The sequence below is a fragment of the Euwallacea fornicatus genome, chromosome 10, assembly GCF_040115645.1.
Source record: "Euwallacea fornicatus isolate EFF26 chromosome 10, ASM4011564v1, whole genome shotgun sequence".
Classification (NCBI taxonomy): Eukaryota; Metazoa; Arthropoda; class Insecta; order Coleoptera; family Curculionidae; genus Euwallacea; species Euwallacea fornicatus.
The window spans coordinates 2,985,314-3,009,121 of NC_089550.1; the positions used below are offsets into that span (position 1 = coordinate 2,985,314).

Consider the following 23,808-nt stretch of genomic DNA (forward strand, 5'->3'; position numbering starts at 1 on the left):
AATAAATTTATCCTTCCTTTGAAGGCTCCGCTTATCAATCTTCCATAAATCGAGGGCGATATAAATTGTCTTAAAGCTCTAGATTCTTAAAACAACAGGTGCTTGGATTTGTTGACTATTAAACCGTTCATTTATGTATTGACCGAAATTACAATAATAACAATTATTACAACATCTCATGTGTGTTAAAACTCCATTCATTAGCCGCATTTGTTTATAGTTTATTGCAGAGGCAAATTTCAAGAAGTGCGGATAAACTAATGTTAACTTTAAAACATAAAAAGTTATTATTATTTTGAAATAAAGTAGCGATAAATTTGGCAAGATTTAATGGTTTCGCGAGATAGCGCGAAATTACAGTAACTTTACTGCTGGACGGAAATAAAGGAATTTGGCAATTTTCCTGCTTTTTTCAATTTATTGTTGGAAACACCTACCTTCGAGCTGGCATTTGAATAAAATATTCAAAGGGATTTTTCACAGGGAAGAAAAAGGAGAACAAAACATAAACATTCCCTATGTTTATCTTTTTTGGTTTAATAAGTAAGTGAATAGGTTTTGGAAAGTCAAAAAGAATGTAGCATAAATAACTACTCTACAGCGTGTTTTAATCACTCAGGGTGTAAATTTGTGGATTACTAAAACAAACAAAAAATTATATGAACATGGTTTTTTTTGCTTGTTACTTGAAATACAAGGTGGTCATTTTTAAATAGTTGTTTCCTAAAGAGTCCGTTCCAGCATAAACACTTTTTTGAAAATTGGGAAGCGTAAATTAGATGCAGATATGCATCTTTTAGGGAAAAAATAATATTTTTAATTTAGTTACTGATGTTCCCATTGGTATGACCTTGAATATTCTAAACGAAAAATATGATACCGCGTTTGCGATTTTGTTTGCCGGTTAATTCGTTGTATTGCTCGTTTTCCGGCAAAATGTTCAGGTCTATTTAAAAGCCTGGCAATGACCTGATTTCAGCAATAGGTTAGTGACTTTAAGGTAAGTCAACCAAATTTCAGGGGAATAAAAATAACGTAAATATTTACATCGGGAATTAACAGCTTCACCTTTCTAGTTAGTAATCGATAAAGAAATATTTCAGTTAAAATCTAAGCAAATTTTAGGAGAACAATACGTATGATACCCTCCTTAACTAACAGAGAAATTAAATGGGCAGGTGTACTCACTAAAAATCTTAGTCAGGAGGTTCATTTCCAAAAACTAACACACGCATCACACATAACATTAAGGGTCAATTTATTGACATGCTGTTAATTTTAACAGCAAGCTAATGCCCAAAGCATTGTTGAAATATTGCTTATGTAGTGATCAGATCGTTGAGTTATGACAAGTAGTTATTTAACAGTACGTTAATAATTTGGTCCTTAGAAAACTTCTATATCAGCAAGTGGATGGAGATATTTCTCGGTTGAAACTAGACCAAATTCCAGTCCAATTAAATGAACTTTATATCAGTAATTCCCTGTCATTTCAAGTATAAAATTAATGGAGGAAAACGGATAAATTCTTACTTAATGTTCGGAATTCAAATAGTGGATAAAGACAACTCAGCTAAAATTTTTAGTGTAATTAAATGAAGAAAACCCCATATAATTATTTGCGCTATTAAATTGAAAATAACAAAATGGACGATTTTCTGATAACAAGACGAACGTTCTAACCTCTCTTTAGAAAACGGCGATCAACTTAAAAATAAAGAAAAATCGCCGTAATTTCAATATGATTTAAATTCTTAATCTCAACACACAATTTCGACAATATTCCTGATTAATTATTATTAAAAATAACTCTAAATAAAGCGTATAAAGACACCTGAATTTAAAAAATTCCATTAAAATACAGGCCATCTTCGTTTGCCACTGATTTATTATGTTAAAACTAACCTGAAGCAAGTGGGACAATAAATCTTCCGTCATTCCTGATTTTCAATTTAAATAAAAAGTACTGAAATATTCCCATTTACATGGAAAAAAGAAAAACTTTCTAGCCGCCTCACTTAGCCGTTCAATTCGAATTCAGTCAGCCAGCCATAGCGGTGGTTCGGCTGTTGTCGCTCTTGTTCGACAAGTTACCGAGCGGTAGCCATCGATGCCAAGTCAAAGCAAAAAAATGGAAACCTGGTACTTAACACTGGAAAAAAATCAGGTATTTTAAAATAACCCTTTATACGAGAATTTCTAAGTACATATACGACAGGTTAATACCAGAAAGCTGGCAGAAATCAATGAAAAAACAATAATAATAGCAATGATAATCAGTGGCATGTTTATTTTTTAATTGGTATTTAGAATTAAGAAACCGCTTTTTAGTACCCCAGCAACCACTATAATTACTAAGCAAACACTTAGAATTAACAATTGTAATGAACTGAACGGTTTTTCTCAAGGGGAACAAAACTACCTAAAGGAAAACTGTGTGGAAATCCGGCAACAATGCGCCACAGAGTTCGTTCATCGTTGTTTGGAGCCTTGTGGCTGAGCCGCTCTCGTGAATAGAATGTCCGAGCAAAGAAGAGTGTCGTGCCAATAACAGGAATTGTATTTATTTTGTTTTTCCAGTGTTTTTTGCGTGTCGTGGCATTAAAACGGGCCCTTTCCCCCAGGATGTGTGCATTGTGATACTAGTGTAAGTGTTAGTGAAATTTTTGGTGTAAGCCCCGATCCCTCTTGGATTTGCCAATATCGCATCCACGAGGAAGGATTAGTCACGATCACCAACATTACCATAGCCGGTAAGTTTGCATATAGTGCTATACAAATAATGATAACAAAACTCAGTAATTTTGTGTAAATAGACGCATTTCCTGAGGTTTTAATGGGCAAATATATCCGTTTAATGCTGTCCTTTTTCCTTGTGCGTAGTGTACATATCGTCTCATCTCTCTTCCCCGGTACGCGGCTCACGGCTTGAAGTGATCGGGCAACATTCCGTCACACTCTAATGACCTGCCGGGTCGTATATCTTTCTCTGTCGCGGGCGGAAAAATGCTTACGTGATAATCTGAGGAAGCCATCTTGTGAATGTAGCTTTGACAGATTGCACTTGGGTCCTGTTTTTGTTGCGTGCTCGAATGCCGATATTCCCTTTCGTACTTTACAACGTTATGCTAATATTTATTTTGTTGAAAATGTTTATTATGCATGCAGGAGGCATTAATTATTTATTTCATACCACAATGGTTTTCATTCATTAATACAGTGCAGTGGAAACAATGAAAAAACCTTCGCGTTGCAAAGAGCAAAAAGATGCATTTTAGCTCTGTAAGAATTTTATTATTAGCTCTTTGAGGGAAAAGCGATCACTCGTTTCTATATTAACATTGATATTGGTATTGATATAATTCGTCAAAAGAAAAGGAGGACCGTGAAAATCTATTGGCAATAGATTTCAAATGGTTCGTAATGACTTTAGATCATTTTGAAAATCATTATTGCGATATATACTATAACGTCACCACCACCCTTCCGTTCCATATTACGACAATGCTAACTACCCTCAAAACTGTTAATTACTTCCTTATTTGCTATAAAACCAATTGAAAAATCTTATGTAAATTTGAAATATGTTTATGTTCTACGCATTTTTGAGCTTTGAGGCACTTGAGGACATATCCCTTGGATAGCTGATACCTCAAGATATTTCTTAAACCTTTACCGAGCATTTGAAAATGTATTATGAAGACACAGATTGCTGAGGTATTTTGATGCACATGTTTGAGATATCTTTTTTGTACACGGTCCATATGATAGGTACGATCGATAGGTATTTTTGACTAATTATTGACGTACGTATATAACGAGATATTTCCAAGTGACGTATTTTTATGAGATATTTCCGTGTACATAAATTTATCATCAGTCTGCTCATTATATATTATCAGATATCTATGCCAAGTTGAACTGACCAGTTTAATCTCAGATTCAAGTATCTTATTCAGCTAAAACTCCTCCACTCATTTTCATACCACTTGTGTAGTACCTACCTACAATACACATATACATATTTACATTGCATTATGCCAGTTCAGATGCCAGTTTAAGAACCAAACATGTCTTATATGCATAAGCAAACAATCCTGGTATTAAGTGCCTACATGCAAAAGTGGCAGCTGGAGGCGATTAATGGTATACTTGCAGTGCCCCAGGTAGTAAGAGACAAAAATCCAAAACACCAAACTTTTACATTTGTCCCTGTCGACCCGTTGTAAATCATGCCGTCGGCCAGACATCGGAAAAGTAGCCATAAACAAAATATCTTTCAGAATTGCCAAGGCAGAGACATGGGTAAATGAATGCCTCTCAGTTGGAGAGGGAATTAGTGACTAATTGGGGACAGAAGCATTGTTTGACATTGAGAATGTAGGACTTGTAGTGGTCTGCCTCATTAACAGATCGGACCCTAGTTGATATAGAAATAACTTATTAGTATTTGCAAGGGAATTATTAAAATCACAGAAAAGTTTAGAAGACCTCTTCTAGGCGCTGAAGGAGATACCGAACTAGGTCTATTTGAATTGAAACGGGTTTTACTTGAGGAAGCATGAGTACTTAATTTTAATACTTTTATGGGATGTTTTATGTTCCATTTTATGTAAGAGTTGTTAAGATTGAAAGGGATTCTTCAGTCATATTTTTAATATTATAGCACTATTATGGTCGGTTAGGTTAATTTAAAAACTTTCCCACTAGGGTATTTTATACTCTGTTGTATAAAGGTATTTTCTTTACTATTCTGACATCTTTTTAATATACTCCCATCTATTGGTGGTACTTTATAACTGCGTTTATGGCTTTGTTGCCTCTATTTTCTAGAGAAAAAGGTCTTCACATCCTTGTTGAAATAAGGATTAGAGGAAGAGCCCTTGTTTTTGCGGTTCTTCTACATGTGGAGAGGGTTGAAATTCTTAAGCAGAGATTACGTGTTGGACGCTGTTTCTTGGATTACAGGCTTTCTCCCTTGTCGAATTTGATATTATAATACAAGAGAGGGAAACAGTAATTGGAAGGCGAATGAGAAGAAATGAAGTAAAGCTTACATATAAACACATATATAGAAAATATATGTATGAAATAATGGATAAAGTTTCAGAAAAAACTAAACAAAAACAGCTGAAAGTAAAATATAAGGGAGGACTTGTTAATAAACCACAGGGGACAAGGGTGACGCAGGTAGAAAAGCCAGGAAGGGTGGGTCCTTTCACAATTATCTTTGCTGTTTTTTTTTTCTACAAGCAGTTACCTCCGGACTATCCTACAAGTCACAGGTACCAGCGAGCGTCTCGTTGACGTTCTGTTTTATCAGTTCTCATATCTCAATAGTGTTTAATGAGCAACAGTTATTAATTTCTTCTTAATTTAAATCTTGTGCCTTTTGTGCTGATCTATCGAATCGCATCCGAATTGGTTTTAAGATTTTCTGGAGGCCCTACATGGGTTATTTACAACGCGCACTTTTCTGCCAAGCTCAACGTTAGCATATTTTGCTATTGGAGAGTATTGCAATATAATCCAAGTAGCGTTGTATTGTAAGGTTTTAATTAATTGTCGAATCCAATTAACCCCTAGCTCCAATTAAAGTTTACAACTGCTTTGGCACGCTCCTCCGCGTGCTTTCTCTTTATAAGTTCCTAACATTTTCCTTATATATTCGTCCCATACCCCAAGAAGAGCAGCTGCTAGAGCTTCAATGAGCCCGTTTCAACAGGGAGGTAAATCAATTTTGAACCTAGAGCCGTCAAAACCAGTCCAAAATTTTTGCTGTCCGTATGCTGGTCGCCACTATTTGTACATGTTTATAACTGCTTTTGGAGATCGAGCTTAGGTTTTCTTTCCTCTTGGAAGAGTTCAGTTTTTTTTTTCGACAATTGACATAATAAACGTTACCCTAACCCCTTAAATGATCTCATAAATGTTCAATTGTGTCCATATTTGGGATTAAGGCTGGCCAAGGAAAACAGAGTTCGTTAGCGTCGGGTAGATATTTAAATAACAATACTGGTAGTATGGGGTCATATGTGCCATCTTCTGCTGCTTCTACTGAAGCTACTCGTACAGCTGTTACTCGTGAAACCTTTTCAAAAGTAATTTGTCGTACCATTCCGAGCGAGCTAACGATTCCAAAGATAATTGAGCCCAAAGTAGGCCAAAATTACAGGTGCGCTACGTTTTCTGTATGGGATGTCTAATCGTTTACCTGCCTAATTAGTTATGTGCTTACCAACATTTGCCTAATTACTTATAATTTTATGATATTTTCATAATAATATTGCAGTAATTTAACCTCGAATTTAACCGTAGTCAATCAACAGGCCCTCTTCACCCAACTCTTCCTATTGTTCGCATCCACCAAATGTAGTTGCCTGCTGGAGAACTCATTGACATCCGTCACAAAAATTACTTTAGCTCTCATTTAAGTGTGTTTGAAAGGTGAAGGTTTGTCAGCAGATGTTCCAATTCTTGACTTCTGAACGAGACCACTGTGACCCCTATCTAAAAGCTATATCTTCTATGTCATTTTTCTGTCATCTTCAATTTAAATAGGAATAAAATAACAAAGTTACAGATTTTTTCGAAGTGTTCAACTTATAGAAATGGTGGAAGGATGTGTGCAAATTGGCGTTTTTTTTCGATTTCTTAGTCAAAATTTGTTGAAAATAGGGTTTCACATCTCTGTTTTAGATTTGAATATGATAATGTTAATAATTTTCTGAGGTTTGATATTTTCTGCAACTAGGTGACAGCTTATGTCAAAATTGACATTTTTATTCAATTCGTTCAAGGAAACATTTACAATAGTAGCTTCTCAGCGTAGCTATATTGCAGTGCTGAGAAACAGTACATGTATTATTTGAGTTTTGATGTTATTGCTGATTTATTGTTATCAGTTTTTACTTTAATTTAGCCCACTCGCGAAAGTTTAAAATTCGAATTTTAACAATATTCCCGAATAGCTACCGAACAGCATGCGGAGATACCGCCAACCTCGTCGAGTCTGATTAGATTTTCGCCTCTTTGCTAATACATCCGCATGTACGAAGTGGAATTCATGTAATGTTGGTGGTAAAATTAGGGGGAAATTAGATGTGTGGAAGCGGAAAAAGACCACTACTGGTGGCAATAACAGCTTTAACGATTTCAATTACTGTAGCTATCTTTATTGAAATTTGCCAAAAGCTACGGGTTTGAGGCTTTATGTTTTAAGCAGCCTATAATGCATTCTTGTCAAGCGACAATAACGCGTCGTTCATACAGACGCAGCTTGCGTTATTAATAATGAAACCTCCCCAAAAAGGAAACAAAAGGGCAAAAACAGCTTTTTCCCGAACGAGCCCAGAATCTTACACCACTTAATCCGGCAGCGTGAAATAAACCTTTTATTTCCTTTTTGGTAACAAGCTGACAAAAGACCTCTAGAATGGTCTTGTTTGTCTCTCTCTCCCTCTCTTTCTCTCTTTCTCGCTCGGTCTCTCGCTCCTGCTCGCCTCCATCGCTCTCACTCCGTCTCTTTTCCGGCCGGGGCGTTCGTCTGCATATCTGCATTCTTGTCTTGCCGTACGGGCCGTCCTTGTCCCGCACGAGGACGTCCCGTTCGGGCGTCTCTTTTCCTGTCCGTCTGCACGCCGTAAAACGTCCACGTATTACGCGTCCAGAAAACATCGGCCCCCGCGGATCGGCGCGCCAAGTTCTTTGTGTGCGAAAAATCGATGTAAAGTGGCACCAAACCGAATATTTTATCGGGGGGATTTAAGCACTTAATCGCCTTGCCAATTTAATTTAATGAGATTTATTGGGATGTACGGCGAGAGGAGCCAAATGTCTTTTCGTCACTTCGACTCACTATGAAATAAAAAATCATGCATTTTTTTTTTCACAAGGAATACAATTATTTGGTGGAAGGAAAATCATGTTGATGTCTTGGAGCATTCATACTTAGCTTCTTCTGCCGATTACGTGATTTTAAAGGGGTGACATAAATATTTGAAATCGATGAAACATCTAGTGCATTTAGAAAATGTAGCGATTGCAGCAAAATGATAAAAATCTACATTTTTTATTCGTTGACTGATGACACAGCATAGAACAGAATCTTGCAAATGGTGCCGATCAGTCAGTTGTACTAGACACTATTGAGTAATAGTTAATGTTTTTCTTGCTTTTTGTAGAAGCGCTTCGATTTATCAAGTAGCAAATGTCGTTTTTTTTCTGTTTTCAGGGGACTTTAAAACTTCATATTTATTGGTTGATTTCATAAGAGAAGTTCCCCAATTGGCAAATTATTTTTTTAATTTTGACATTTCAGTAAGATGATAAAATTACTCTGATACCGTCAGTAATATTACAGACGGTATCAGAGTCTTCATATGAAGACAATCTAAATGTGGATCTAAAGTATCAAAATTTGGCAAAATCGTACTACCTTTGGCACCATAAAGAATTCATGGCATTGTTCAGTGATGTCGATATTTAAAGCACGACACTTTACTCGTATTGCAAATTAGAAGATTATGGGCGACACAAGTTTCCAAAAATTCTTTCATTCAACCTTTGGTTGGTGACCAAAGGTTGAATAAAACCAGAATCAAAGGTTCTGGTGACCCATCGATATCCAAAATCCCACATTTTGAACTTAATCTAATTACTGTTATAACAAACCTAAATGTGTTTCACGGCAAAAAACAGAAAGGATTGAGAAACCCATTAGGCACGATCCGCTAATAAAACCCCTTACGCAATAGAACAAAAGCCCCCGGCATTTCCAGTGGGAAAGTTCGAGATAAAAAAAAAGCACATATCAAATTAAATCCATTGTCGGTGTTTATCCCAGCGTAAAAAGCGTTTTAGATTGCCATTGGAACGTAATAAATGTACGAGTGATTGTTTAGATAAACGGGATTAACTGGAAAGATAAGAAAATCGTTATTTATCTTCAACGTGGCTAAATGAAAGGTTAGATGAAAGGCTTAACGTATAAGCATAATGTGGGGTAATTAAAAAGTTGTTTCCGTTCAGGTCGACGAAAGGCGTGTGAGCACTTATCTGATTTATTACCAGAGATTAAAATTGGTTTAAAGGCATGTTGGAGATTCCAGTAATATCTGTAGTGTTGCGATACTTTCACATGTTTTCCTTCAAGCACAAGGGAGGAAATTGAGATAATCGTTTCTCCAAACACTTAAACTTTTAGAGAGTTTCTTTCTTTTCTCCATTTGCGAATAACGCTTCACACACCAGTACCAACTGCACACTATTTTCAATTAAAAAGTAACTGAAGATAACATCGACTCTTGTAAGGTTGAACAAATCTTATGAAGATTTTTAAATGGTTTTCTGATCCGGAATTATCTATTTTACAAGAGATTTATTGGGAAAAATCTGGAAGGACAACTCAAAACCGAAAGCTTCTCTCTGTTGTCGTCCTCAAAACAAGAATTGACAAATATGACCAGTTAGCACAATCCAGATTCATCTTTAACAGTTTACTGTTCCGGTGCATTGCCGTAGCAGACAGCGCCAATGGCGTCTCCATTGGTTATGCGGACAGCAATTAATTAGTATAAGTTTTATTGAACGGCCAAAAAAAGGATTGCAGATTTGTGCTAGAATTCGATCACAAATCGACACATCCAGCTTCGCGTTACTTACTGTTTTGAGCAGCTATAATCCGATCTATCTTGACGTGGAACTGAAAAATTGCAGGACAAAAACGAGGTTAAAACTGACGTCAAGGGCTTCTTGAAATTCACCCAACAAACGAACGATGCTCGTAAACATATTTGAGGACAATATAAATGTCATTTGTCGCATTACGATAATAGCGAAGCATCCACTCCGCTACGGCCAAACATTCCTCGTTGGAGCTTTTGCAAACACTACTAATTAAATCTGTAATTGGTATTTGATTGCCTGCCTTATAAAAGCATTAAATTAATTTAATAAGGATGACAGTTTAATTATGCTGAAACCGTTGTGTGCGCATACGTCCATCCTACTCAATGGAAGATATTAATTTCCTTCTAAAAATACGGCTGATAAATGTCGGTATTTGGACGACCGATGACGACGATTATTTGTGTTGCTTGTTTATTGTATGAGTTATGTTTGTCTATACAATTCCAGTTTGATTTGCGTAAGTTTGACCCGACAGTTGGTCGTGACCATTCTTAAACCATGTCAAACCTTCACGATTAGCACATTATTCATTCCGCACCATATGGCGCGCTCGTTACACTGAATTATTGCCGGTATTGTAAATTGACATTAATTATGGATAATTGATTAGAGTTAGAATTTTTTTTAACTCAAAAATAATTCCTCCAGGACATCGGTTATTTCTCAAACGATTATTGACAAGGCGCAAACAACAAACGTTCGAAAACACGGATCAAATACGAGTTTCTGTTTGCTAAAAGGCAACATTAGAGATGGGTGATTAAATAAACGCCAGAATATTTGAATAAATTATTTTTATCTTGCATCTCAGAGATAACAAAGCAGTTAACGAACTAAAACCGATTTAACCGTCTAGGAGAGATTATTTACATGGACTTGTCCACAGCAAATAACAGATAAAAATGACACAAGTCTGAAATTTCGAGCGTTTTACGTAGAAGTAGGCACAATGAATATCAAGCATAAAAACGCAATTTCAACATAAAGTTACAAAATGGAAATTTGCAAGCAAACTTGCTTTGTGGCGATTTTACTGATTGTAGTTAACTACTGAATGTGAGAATAAAATTTAGCATAAATAGCAACAAAATGAAGGAGATAAACGAAAAGATCAAGTAAAAAAATGAAAAGATCGAGTAAAAATTTTTATTTAATAATCATTATTATATTTAAGTTGCATAGATTTGGTTAATGAAGTTCACTTTCGCTGCTAATTATAGCTGCATTATCTACTACATATTTGCGATCATACTCCGTCAGTTTTGAAGGTGATAATCTACGTTGGTACTCCGATATTAATGATTCAAGTTAACTGACTATATATTCTATAAACATTTAAAATTACTTAAGACATCTCAAAAATTCTTTGGGGTCACTAAAGATTGAAACATGGACGTAATCCTCGGTCCAAATCAAACGGAAGTCGTATAGGCCCAACTAAAAAGCGGTTTTTCGCATCTCGCCACTGATAAATGTGATAATGTACATTTTTCCATTTTTTGTGATTTATTTTTGAAACAAAAAAAAATACATGAAATGTAAATTTATTGCTCAGTTTAGGTTTTTGAAGTATAATTGAGTTATTGTTGAGTATGTCGGAATGACTCATACACCAATTTCGTCTTATCTAAAGTTCGTTTTGGATGTATTGACGGAGGGTTTCGGAGCGTGCAGCACTCTAATGAAAATATGTTGTGTCTCGAGCCAGCAGGACTTAAAAAGAATTTTTTTATTCTGCTGTTTCGGAAACTTAACGGCAACTCGAATTCAAAATATCGGCATTCAGACTGTGCAGTTATGTAAACTTGAAATAACCTCAAGTAACCGTACTTAATAGACCTGAATACAGAATATCGTTTTTCAAACCAAAACCGTGAAAATGCAAACCGGCTGAATTGTCGATCTTGCTTTTATTTCTCAATGAATTTTCAAGGCGTTTGACCCTTTCACACATTCTACAACCTTCCAAACATATCGTATTTTATTCTTGAAGCATTTTCTTTCCAAATTCGTAGTAATTCGCATCGCGCACTGCGTCAAACCATCGTAGTGAGAAAGTGTTTCTCACAAACATGGGTTCATGAAGTCAATTTTTTTAAAGCGAGATAAATGGGTTCGCAACGAGCTAATAAGAGGTCATTAGTGCACGAGCCTGAGAAAATGATGAACTTGTTATCGAAATTGCTCTCGAACGATCGTAACTTCGTGATGTTTGCGACATGAAAACAAATTGGTTTATTATCCTATGCGAGATTCAGCGGGAGCTAAATCCGGCCCGCATGACGGCCACGTACGCATAAAGCCGTGCTTTCATCACTCCACCACGTTGTATTATGACACGGTTACATCAGTATGTCGTGTATCTGTTAATGAGTCGAAAAAATTGGTGCCATTAAAATATTTTAACATATGTTTAACGTGCATTAGCATAGCAAACAGGCGAAGTATTATTATCGCAATTATGGTTAACGCGTAGGAAACATTAAACAATTATTTATTTTGAAAGCCACGGCGTGTTCTCGGTTTCTATTATCTTTTAATACATCTCTTTAGCATCTAATTAAGCCGTGGGTAATGACTAATGAGCGGTACCGCAAATGCGAAAATATTACGCTGATCCCAATTAGGAGTCCATACGAATCAATTTACTCGGTAATGGAAAGCGAAAAAGCCACTTTAATTGGATACAATTTAATTACCCGTGTTTAGCTGATTTGTCGTGGGATTTACTACTTGATTGCGGCAATTTGTCTATTCTCATAAAGCCATTTGTATATTAATAATTTCACATAGAAACTTATATTATAACCACACGTGGCTACAGCATCATTATTTAATAGCCCACCGTTTGGTTTCATTGCCTTGTAAATTTGTATTTTAATTGCATTACATTCCTAAGGTTAACTTAAACGTTCACCTAAATTTCAGCATTATAATTTTGTATTCTTTGTTTCAGGTGAAGTCCAGTTGACAGAAAGTAAGTAATAATTCGTCCTTTCAGAGCCGATTGCTCGTGTGTAAATTAGGAATTACGCAACGTTTGACACCGGTGGGAAATTCAAAAAAGTCCCGTTTAGAAGCGGCCTTTAAAACAGTTGTTTTACAAACGAAATGTCTGAAACGCGGATGGTAACAGTTTTATTACTCCATTAGCGTTAACAAAGTGAAATTATGCCTCGACAATTACGTTTCTTGTTGGTCGCTGTTGAGCAACGACCTACAAGACTAACATGCATAACATTTAGGTAGAGTTCTATGAAAAGAACTGAGAAGATGATGTCTATGTAAATTCAAATTAGGAGGATTAGTTTTAGTTTCAGTTATAAAGACGTGAAAAACTTATATTGGAAAACCTGAATGGTTTTTCCGCGTTAGAGATGAAAATTGTCTGTGACATGATGTGATCTGAGACGAAAATGGTCTCTTTACCCAGCATATATAGATTCACGTGACATTAAAAAAATTCGCTTTTGAAGACTTCTTTTGGGCACTCTGCCAGCAAACTGATTTGTTTTTGTTCAACTTAATCATCGGGTAAAAATTAAATTTAAGAACATTATCACTTTTAAAAGTCCTCACCCTTAAAACTCTCTCCTTAGATATCCTCTTCCTCATATAAAATTCCACAAACGCTGTAAAAACTCAACCCAAGCACAGCACAAACATAATTTCTTTCTCTCCAAACTGGGAAAGGGCTTTTGTCAGGGGCTCTATTATGTCACCCCATTGCTCGGAATCCGCCCCGAAGCGAGGTGAGAGTCCCTTTTGACAAAGCGTCACGCGAAAGGGAGACATTTAGGTTTTTCTGTTTGAGGGCGAACGGAATTATGTGCGTATGCGATGAAATGCGAATAAAAGTGTCATAAAGTAGTCAAGTGTGTAAGTTGTTGAGATAACGTTCTTTCCCAGCTTGAAAGTTTCGCTGGAGGGGGAGGAATGATCAAGGGATTTGCATTGATAAGATTCCCAGGGGGAATAAATATTCACCACAGGTATGGAAATAATTTATGAATTAAACATACTGTCCTATTCATAACATCTTTGCTAATATTTACTCATTATGTAACGGTAATACCTCTTTAATAAGCCAACTTTCTGAGGGAAAAAGTTACGGAAAATCCTAATAACCCATTTTTGCCGTGCACCATTCACCCTCATTCCCTACAAAGCAATCGCTTTTTCTTATAAGCTTGCTTTGTGTCGGGGCTTTTGAGCGGAGCTCCGTTCAGTGCCCCCGTACGGTTATTTAATTCGTGGAGGCCCCCACGCTATCAACCGAGGGTTATGACGAGATGAATGCCATAAATAAAACATCATCTCTGGCGGTTTGGCATGATTTAAGTCAAATTTATCGTTGTTTCCGATCAAAATGATGTAAAATTGTAACTGACACAGATCAAGAGCTATTGGAAACTTTCTGATTTATAGAGAAGTGCAGGAAAGGAACCCTTTAATTTCAAGTAGGGAAAATAATGATTTTCTCCGCTATTTCTCTGCAGAATTTGACCACGATTTTTACATATATGGAAGTTCAGTTTTTAGAAATATTAATAGTCGCTGGCTTGAACCGAAACCTCAACTCCTCGGAACTCGTTTGAACTAATGTTGGAGAACAGAATTTTCGCCTCGTTTATAAATGAAAAATTGGAAAAAAGTTGTAGAGAAATTAGGCGACAAAAACCCACATGGCAAACATGTGACATTAATCATCCTTTTACCACAAATTTTAACCTGATTTGTCGTAAAATCTGTACATTATTTGAAGATAAATTGAGGATACAGACGCACTAAGTTTCGCATACAGAAAAAAGACATTCTTAATTCACGATTTTGATTTAGACATAAAACTTCAACCAGATTTGTAGAAAAAACTCCGCCTTTATTTGTTGGGAAAATTCAATGAGTTTGTAGAAAAATAACGGAGAGAAACAAACTGGAACTGAAACACGAAATAACCGAGAGAGAACTATCATGAAATGTGGTGTTTTTTTTTTATCCTGATTCGTAGAGAAATTAAATAAAGATAAATAGTTGATTTAATGTAATCAGTGTAATGGACTTCCTTCGTGGCATAGAGAGATTTTCACCGGGATCTTAATAACTATTTCTCGTTATTAAAGTTGCATTTCACCTCGATTTCATCGAACTACTATGTAGGCATCTCAAATTGTAATCTAATCTAGTAACAAATTGTTCGAAATGAAGTAATAGTTTAAATACGAGTTGTCCATGATTTAAAGCAATTTAAAATGATTTAGTTACGTGTCCCTGATTTATTGGCTAGTTCCATTCTTTTCTGGTTACTGAAATTCCTTCTCACTTAAATTAGTACTCCAAACTGGGTGGTTTGAACAACAATTAATAATCTACTACTAACCTTTTACAAATTAACTCCCATTGTGCTCAAAGCAGATTTATCGTTACGTCGGATTTATTGCTATTAATTAGCAGCGCGTTCATTCCGTCGAGTAATCATTATCTGAATTATTGTTGCACCTGAATTACAATGTAATCATTGTTCCACTCGCGGAACATTATTCTAATTCCCCACGGCATTACCGCAATGAAGTGGATGTGCCTTAGCCTCAATTGTTATGCACCATGATGGTGTAAAATAAGCGACCTCGTTGCGATTATTATAGCGATCATGTAGCGTTTCGATGGTAATCGTATGCGTCAGGAATTGAACGAGAAAATAAAAATGTCATTATTATTTCTCAGCGAAAAAGCACAAAATGTCTAGGAGAATCAGCTTGTGTCCGTCTTGGAAATCGTGTCGTACGCGCAGCATGGCCCAGTCGCGAGCGCGCGCTAAATTCGACCCAATAGATGCGAGTAAACTGGACATAGCGGAACTAATTAATTTTCATCTTTTGATTCTTAACAAAACATAATTAATCAGTCGGAACGATGCGGGGTGAAATGAATGGCGTGGGGACCATATGGTCGGTTTTAGCAGCCTGCGTCACAGACAGCTAGTAATAGATTAAGTATTAGATTTGATGAGTATTTCCACCCCTCATAACATCAGCTTTCGACTTTAAAGGGTGGATCTAATGGGACAAATCGCACTCATTTTTGACTGTACGCGTCAGAAACATATAATAAGTAAACGAGTTATTACCATCGAGTTTCAGCGGCCACTATTTCGATGTTAACTAATGTCTTATTTCGCCAATTACACGACACGCCTCAGCAAATCCTAATGTTTGACGATAAATTACATCCCAGGCAATTCTCCAGTTGTCCGTGTTGTAAATGGCAATTTGCTGAAATGATACATAAGGAAATGAAAGTTATGCCCGAGAGAGAGAGAGAGAGGGGCAGAGAGACAGAGACAGAGACAGATAAAGAAAGATTAATAACCCATTATTACCTTCTTATGCTTCACAAGAATCGTCATTATTGCTGCATTATGGTGCGTATCTTCTTACGAAACCACCAGGAAATTTATCATATGGCGAAAGATCGATTGGGTGTGCGTGGAGCCCTACCGCTCAGCTTTCTTGAACGTCTTTCTGGAATAAAGTTTCATGAGGAATTGATGCCAGAAATTGGGGTTTCAAGAACCAATCGATTATTGATATTTGATACCCATCAAGTACGGTTGATTTAAAAATCAATTAGGAACTTTTAATAACTTTGGGGCGACCCATGTGTTCAAACAGTGGCGCAGTTTATTGTTCGAGGGGTTTTCACTTTGCCTGGCTCGGTTAGAAGAATGGAACCGATAATAATTTGCGAAAATGGGCCCACTCGAAATTTATTATTAATTAAAATCTTTTCCCACAGTACGACATAATAATTATGTAAATTGCATGTCGTGTACACGTATGTCAACAAGAAATTAATATAAATTAATGCCTAAAAATACATAAATTGGATGTAATCAGTGGTGTGGTCCTGGTGGTATTTAATTAACATACCGCGACGTGAAATATTAATTTGAAAGCAATGAAATGTAGCCGAACGAAATATAGACATTTAAATGCCATTTAGATAATTGCTAAAGCGAATACATTAAAATGCCTTTACGGTCGAAGGACTGGCAATAAAATTTGTTTATATTGACAGGGCATTTATTTGCATATAAGGCACGTTTAAATGGCTGAAATTAAGACAAATAAGCATATTTTTAATGATTTGCCGAGGGCTTTCAGTCGAAATTGTGGGTTCAAACAAAGGCAATTTGTACGTTCTATATTTAAGTAAAAAAGACATAATGCACTTCTAGAGAATCTAACGATCTAGGAGGAGGAGCGTTTCAAGCCCTTTTGAATTTTTGTGTGAAATTTGCCAGAGATGTTCCAGATAGATCATTCAAGTTCTAATTAACGTATTCAGGGAATAGAACTTTTTTTAACATACACGCGAATGTATTTTAAAGATTTTCTTTCAACGGACTTGCTAATTATTGGAGTTGCAGGGCATCCATGAATAATCTTTAACTTCCTTTTTAGCAAATTTGTTCTTGACGGGTTCCATTCGCCTTCATGTCATTTAATATTGCTACAAAAAGGGGAATTAAGAACCATTAAGGCGCAAGTATCTGTGATTGAAATCCTCGTTATACTGTGAAGTCGTATTATAAATCGTCCTTTTTTTGCCCAAGACGAGAACTTGACATCATTAAGACCCATTTAATGAATAAAAGATTTCTGTCATCGATTACGAGTCGCATAGACGGATGCACTGCAATCTGTAATATTTATCGTCTTTTGTACGTGGGAAAATTAACAGTTTCATAAATGGTTTACGGTTTTTCAGCAAAAGCTACGCTAAAAGGGATTAAGACATCTGAGACAATGGAATGTGGAGACTCCAAACATAACAAAAACAATGAACAATGGGGCTTCCTTATGCGTTTTAATTTGAAACAAAACAGTTTGAAGCAAATTGCAAAGCATCAAAGGCATTAAGAGTCAAAACCAACCGGGAATTAACGGCAGCGTTATTTTTAGAGCTAATTAGATGGTGCTCACCACTGCCGCAGGCCCTAAGTGCGTTTAAATTAAGACTTTATCACGACGTTGGTGTATTATTTTAAGAACAGGCAGCTGATTTCGATGTCTTTAAAAGATTGTCAGGCAACAGCGATAATCAGACTGTTTAGAAATCAGTCAAAAAACTCACATGTGAATAATAGAGAAGCAACCCTCATATACCCACTTGAGGGGTGAAGTCGCCCCTGCGGGACCGTTGAAAGTGTTTTGTGTACAGTTTCTACCCCTCGTCCAAACGTATCGTTTCGTGTACGTAATTAGGGCAAAGGGAGCAATAATGACTGCATTTACGCGATTAAGGGCTTTCGCATTTTATTAATTGACGAGGCCGTGTTTCCTGGTCTCGATATCAATTTTTAATAACCGGTTGCGTGACTCATTTCCAACGATGAAATACATAATTGAAATAAGTCGAAGAAAAGTAGAGTTTCCGTTTAAAAGCTGAATACTGTAGTGAAACACGAGTAATTATGTCGTAATCCACGAACTTTCTATGCAATTTTTCAGTTTTCACAGCCCAGTAAATCAGGTTAAACCGGAGCTTAATTCAACGTAAAATTTGTATTGATCTAACGTAACGATTTTGTAGAGAAATGTAATGTAGGAGACGTTAACTATAATTTAGCGAAATAAATTTGTTTTGGACGAACGTAACACAACACAGAAGAATTATTGACGTTTTCAGTCTATGGAACATTAAAATTTAGTAGAAATTGAACGTGGGTCAACTTCTGGAATGGTTTGGGACATTTAGCAGAAATCGTGAACTGGACGTAACGTGGCAAATTTATAGAGAAACTTGGGAGGACTTGAACTTGATTAAACGTGAAATTTGTAGACCTTTAGAAGTGATTTAATTCAGTTTAACGCGAATAAAATTATAGAAAAGCTTAAGCTGAGACAAGCAAGACATAACGTAGGGATTCAAGAAGAGCGTCTTCTTCATTATGTTGATTTAAATTTTCGACCAATTTTGTAGGGAAATGTACGGTTAAATTAACATAACAAATTTATAGCGCGATTTACGAGGAGTAAAATCTAAATTTGTGCGCCAAGGAGCTTTAAAGAAGTGAAATAGTGGAAAATAAGAAAACAGAATTTCCTTCACTGTTTGTCTTGGAAAGCCAGCCTGATTTCTAGACACCTTAAAAAAAGAACTGAATTATGAGGAAATGAAATGAGTTATTTTGTTCAGTTATCACTAAAAAATTGATTATTCACATTAGTTGCGCAAAATCGTTACGAACTGTCTAAATTTTTTAGAGTTCTTACATGTGGTTTCTGACCCATTGTTCACGGCTGGGACAATAGAATCAGGATTAGAAAACTGGAATTAATTACCTTTATTATAGTTATTGTATATGAACAAAACTGGAACATTTTACATTTACATTGATGGTTGTCGAGCCTGTTTTCGTAGGTAGTCAATTAGGTATTCAAGGGGGCAGACAGCAATCCGGTTTTTGTTGGCTCTAATCTCGTTCGCCATCAGGTACCATCGCATATCGGTACCCCCGTCTTCGGCCCCAGCACTTAAACTCATTTCAAACAAAAGCTGACGGAACACAATGAACGTTTTATGTTCCCAGTATTAATTTGACATCGTCGAATGCTCGTACTTGACTGTTAAGTGGACTAGTTTGCTTTTTTTTTATGGAAAATTATTGTATGAGCAACGAATCATCTCGAAAAATATAAGGGAAAATAGGAAGTGTTCAGTACCATTGCTCCTACAGTGTTTGAGACGTTTAACACAATCTTTAAATGTGCATTAACTATTAGGATTCGTTAGGATCGACGTCGGTTATACGATTAAAACATTTTGTGCAGAACAGAGACTTGAAGTTCGATTCAATCGATTTCCTACTTTTAGCGAAGAAAAATAAATCTCTTGACGGGGGTTTCACCATCCCCAAAAAAATTCTGTTCTGTTGATTTTCACAATCACTTAACGCTTCAAAACGATATAAGCCCTAAAGGGTAATGCATAGGTAGATATAAAATTTCAGATAAACGTCAGAAAAATCGTAGGAAGTGTGAAGGAAAAACATTTAAAACGTGTAAATTTATCATCCTGTAACTGGGAGACTCGCAGTTATTAACTACCTCGCCACTTCGAAATTGCTTGGAATTCCCAAAAAAGAGAATTACTGCAAAACGACTCGAATCGCAGGTTATTTTTTTAAAATATTTTTATCCGTTTTGCTATTCTGCCGTAAAAATTATCGAGCAAATCTGAGATTTTGGTAGGAGAATCTTAAGGATTTTAAACTCTTGATAAGTGTCCAGTTGCATGCTTCTCTGAAATGTGTCTGATTGTACAAGACCTTAAGGGAACGCTACTGATTTTAACAAAATAAACGGGTATTATTCCGGTTTGGTAAGGGTTTTATAGGGGAATCTTCAAGGCTTCAAGTCGAGTTCCTTGTTTTTATTGCCACTGATTTATCCGACCCGGTAAATTTCAAGTTTTATAAACAAAAGAATCTTCAGAGTTTCAAACATTTGATCAAGTCAGTGGCGCGTTATTGCGATTGCTTAAAATCTCAAAAAAACTACTTTCAAGACATAAGTTTTTTGCCTCGCGCCATACAGAATATACAGGGTGTTTCATAAACGTATCGACAAACTTTGAGAGGGAGTAGAGCTCATAAAAGCAAGTATTTAGAACGAATAAAGTTAATTCCCAAATCGCTTCTTTTCCAAGATACAGGGTGTTTAATTTTTATTATTATTTTTTAATTTCAAAAACGGTTTGGGATACGGATATAAAATTGTTTGCCTTAAAGTCCTTCACCTCTACTAAAATAGAACTAAATTAATTTCTCCTAAATAATTCAAAAAAGTCGCACTTGGAAATCTATACCGGTTTTTTGGTAGGGACATGGAAGGAAAATATATTTTTTTTATCTCGAAAACGGCTACTTGTGCAATAAAACACTAAGAGACTTTTTTTTTAATAAGAATTGATGTGATATTTTGAAAAAATATTTGTATTAAAAAAATTAGTGGCGTACCATTCTTTTCACCCAAAAACGTCCCATTGAATGGTTGCACAGACAATACTGGTGTAAGTGGAAATATTCTGCCTACTCAGGAACGTGTACGTTTCTCCCGTCGTAGCGGTTTCATACCCGTATCTCAAACCGTTTTTGAAATATAAAAATAATATAATGATAAATTAAACACCCTATATCGTGAAACGAAACCGATTTCGGACCTAACTTTATTTATTCTAAATTTTTGTTTTTATGAGTTTTACATCCACTGAAAGTTTGTCGGCGTGTTTATAAGACCCCCTGTACAGATGTTTTCCATTTAAATTTAAGTCAATTTGTACATATAATACATACAATACATATACAATACATAACACATACAATACATACCGCATATTTTCAATATCCACTTCTTGCTCCCTGTTTCTTGAAACAATTGTTCCGCATTAACATCAAAAAGAACCTTAAGTCGTTAATGCGATTATTTAGGGGTTTGAAAGGGCCTTTACAACGCTCGACCACAGTTTAACGGAATCAAAACAAGACGATTTAGTCATATTTGCCTTAATCCAAAAGTTGATGATTACTTGAATATTAACGTTATTGATGAATTGTTGACATTTAGAGATTATGCCCTCTGATATTGTCTGCTATCTGTTATTGTTTGCCTGTTGGTTAAGTAAACTAGCGGTTTCCGTCGATGGAAAACGATGAAACGTAACATCAATTGTGCTGCGTTATTGTGTACCATTTGCTCGCCGACTTATGTAAATGCCGAAAAAATATGAGTATTCTTATCGTACGGATCCAGTTTTAAGTGTAAAACAAACAGCTCCCTATCAATTTCGTAAATATTTTCGAATGCCTTCACTCTATTTGAGAAAATGTGTTTACTGGAAGTTTAAATTATTAGCGTGTTTAATATTTGCTCAAGCACGGAATGTGCGAATTACGATTTTTACCATTTTCCAGTCTCGCTTTTTAATGCCAACTAATCATCCAAAAACAGTGAATCACTGTAATAAAATAATTGCGTCAAAGCAAATCACGATCTCCAAAAATCCCTCTCAATTTTGAGGTCCGCATTGTTAACACGAATTGATGTTTGGCTGGCAGAGCGTAAAGCTGGCAATTTATCCCGCGGTTTTCGAATAGTTTCTTCTTGCCATTAATTTCCCGGCATGAATGTTAAATAGTGCTTGAAGCCAAATTTAAAAAGCTCCACTATTTCATTCGAAAATAAAATATTTGCACCGTGTGTGCATCGTTAATTGGTTTTGGCCGTGTCGCGAAAATAACACAGTCGGGTGGCTGTTGCGTTAATGATGTTTAAATAACATTAATATGTTGCTAAGATAACATATCATGTTAAACGATTGTGAACACAGACCTGGTTTTATGCGCCATGAAAACGTCCTCAGGGACAGTCATTAATTTCTGGAGGCGTGAGCAGTATAAATTTGTTAAATTTAGAATCCGATTCTAGGGAAAAGTATAAAACATCCCGCAAAGCAATCAAACCTAATTTGGATAAGACTCGTTGATGTATTATAAGTACGTGTAAAGTGGTAATTAAATTTAAAGAGCTTTCCGCATAATGAGTACCTCGAAATATACATTTGTTTGCAATAAGAGATCCTATTACTAACAACACTATCTAAGGTATTTATGTAAATCAGGATTCGTTCTAATACGAATAACATTCCTATTCCAACATTTGCATCATTACGTTACTATCACAATTTACCTCCTTTTTTACCCTCGCAAATTGTCGGTATAAACCGTCACGATTTCTCACAAAGTGAAAACAGATTTTTATAGGACGTTTTTTTTTTATAGTCGCTAAAATACATCAAAGAAAAAGAGTTTCTTTCATGTTTTTACTTCGAAGCTCGCTTTGAAGTCTCTTGACCTTTTTAGCTTAAATTTTATCCTCTTTTGTAGAGATATTTTTAGGGAGGAACAACGTTGAATTAGCGTAAAAGAGCAGGGATTTGATTTATAGTTTTGGGATATTTTCTTCGCCCTTTCTACACATTTCCAGTCCATCAACGGCATGAATTTCCTTCCGCGTTTTTCCTTTTTTTTTTCATAAATTTCAAGCGACCGTCAATGGCGTTCCAAAATAATAATTTCCAACTGGAAGGTTGACACTAAAGATAGAGTAAACCTGATTTGCACAAATTCAGGATAAAAACACCCAATTTACCAGAGGATGAAATGTTTTTTCACCTTTCTTTTTATCTAAAATTCCAACCTGATTTGTGGAAAAGTTATGGAGAGACGCAAAGCCGAATTAATTGGCTCACAAGAAAGAGAACTTTTTCGATTTTACCTTTTCACTGAATGCATCTATTTGATTTCAAACAAAATTGAGGAAGGAAACTGACGAAATTAATCTAAAGGGAAGAGAATCTTTGTTCACTAGAAGAAAAGTATTTTCTTGATCCATTTGAGGCTGGCAGTTCCAGCTTATTTGTGAAAAAGCTAAAGAAAGGTGCCAGTTCTATCCGAGGAGAAACTAATTCTTTACTAGCAAAATTCAAATTATCGTCACAATAAATTATGGAGAAATACTGGGAATAATCTTTGATTTGAACGCTTTCCTCTGTTTTGCCGTCCTCTAGGAGGTTTCTGACAGTTGAAAATAAATTGCCACCTCAGCAATATCTTTGCATGTACTCGATGTACCTTAATTGCCATTTTCCTTTTGTGACGTCCAGCCAGATTTGATCACTGGCACTGGCCCCGATGGGGCCTCTCCGTTTTAAGCACGTTTTAAAGGTATTAAAATTGAATCGTACCGTCAAATTTAATTTTAAAAAGCAGAAGCGAAGTTCATTTTTGTTTTATAAACTGTTTCGAAAATGATTCGACAGTTTTCATATTCGATTAATCCGATTAAATTCGCAAAAACTACCGAGATTTGACTGCTCAACCGCTGGAAACGGGGGAAACAACATAACGTTGCATCATTAATCAAATCAAAACAAAATAAAGCGCTTTACATAAAACGCGGGGTTTAAATGAATTTAAAAGAGATATTTACAAAAGCAAGTCGAACCTAGCTATAATACGTGTAATTTAGATCCACAATGTAACACAAATTGACTTTC

The 23,808-nt window shown here is 35.9% G+C and overlaps 1 protein-coding gene and 1 long non-coding RNA gene across 2 annotated transcripts in view; one reads left to right on the top strand and one right to left on the bottom strand.

Moving 5' to 3' along the window:
- The first annotated feature begins 2,467 nt into the window (after window positions 1-2,467).
- sbb (scribbler) overlaps window positions 2,468-23,808 on the top strand; it is a 51,219-nt gene continuing 29,878 nt past the window's right edge. The window contains exons 1-2 of the mRNA XM_066286874.1: window positions 2,468-2,753; window positions 12,647-12,667. The gene's annotated coding sequence lies outside the window, so the exon portion shown is untranslated. The remainder of the gene's footprint in view (window positions 2,754-12,646; window positions 12,668-23,808) is intronic.
- LOC136341671 (uncharacterized) lies at window positions 15,825-21,216 on the bottom strand. Its single transcript, XR_010732529.1, has 3 exons — window positions 21,083-21,216; window positions 16,067-16,208; window positions 15,825-15,959 (listed from the first exon to the last, which is right to left on the bottom strand). It is a non-coding gene; the product is annotated as an uncharacterized lncRNA (long non-coding RNA).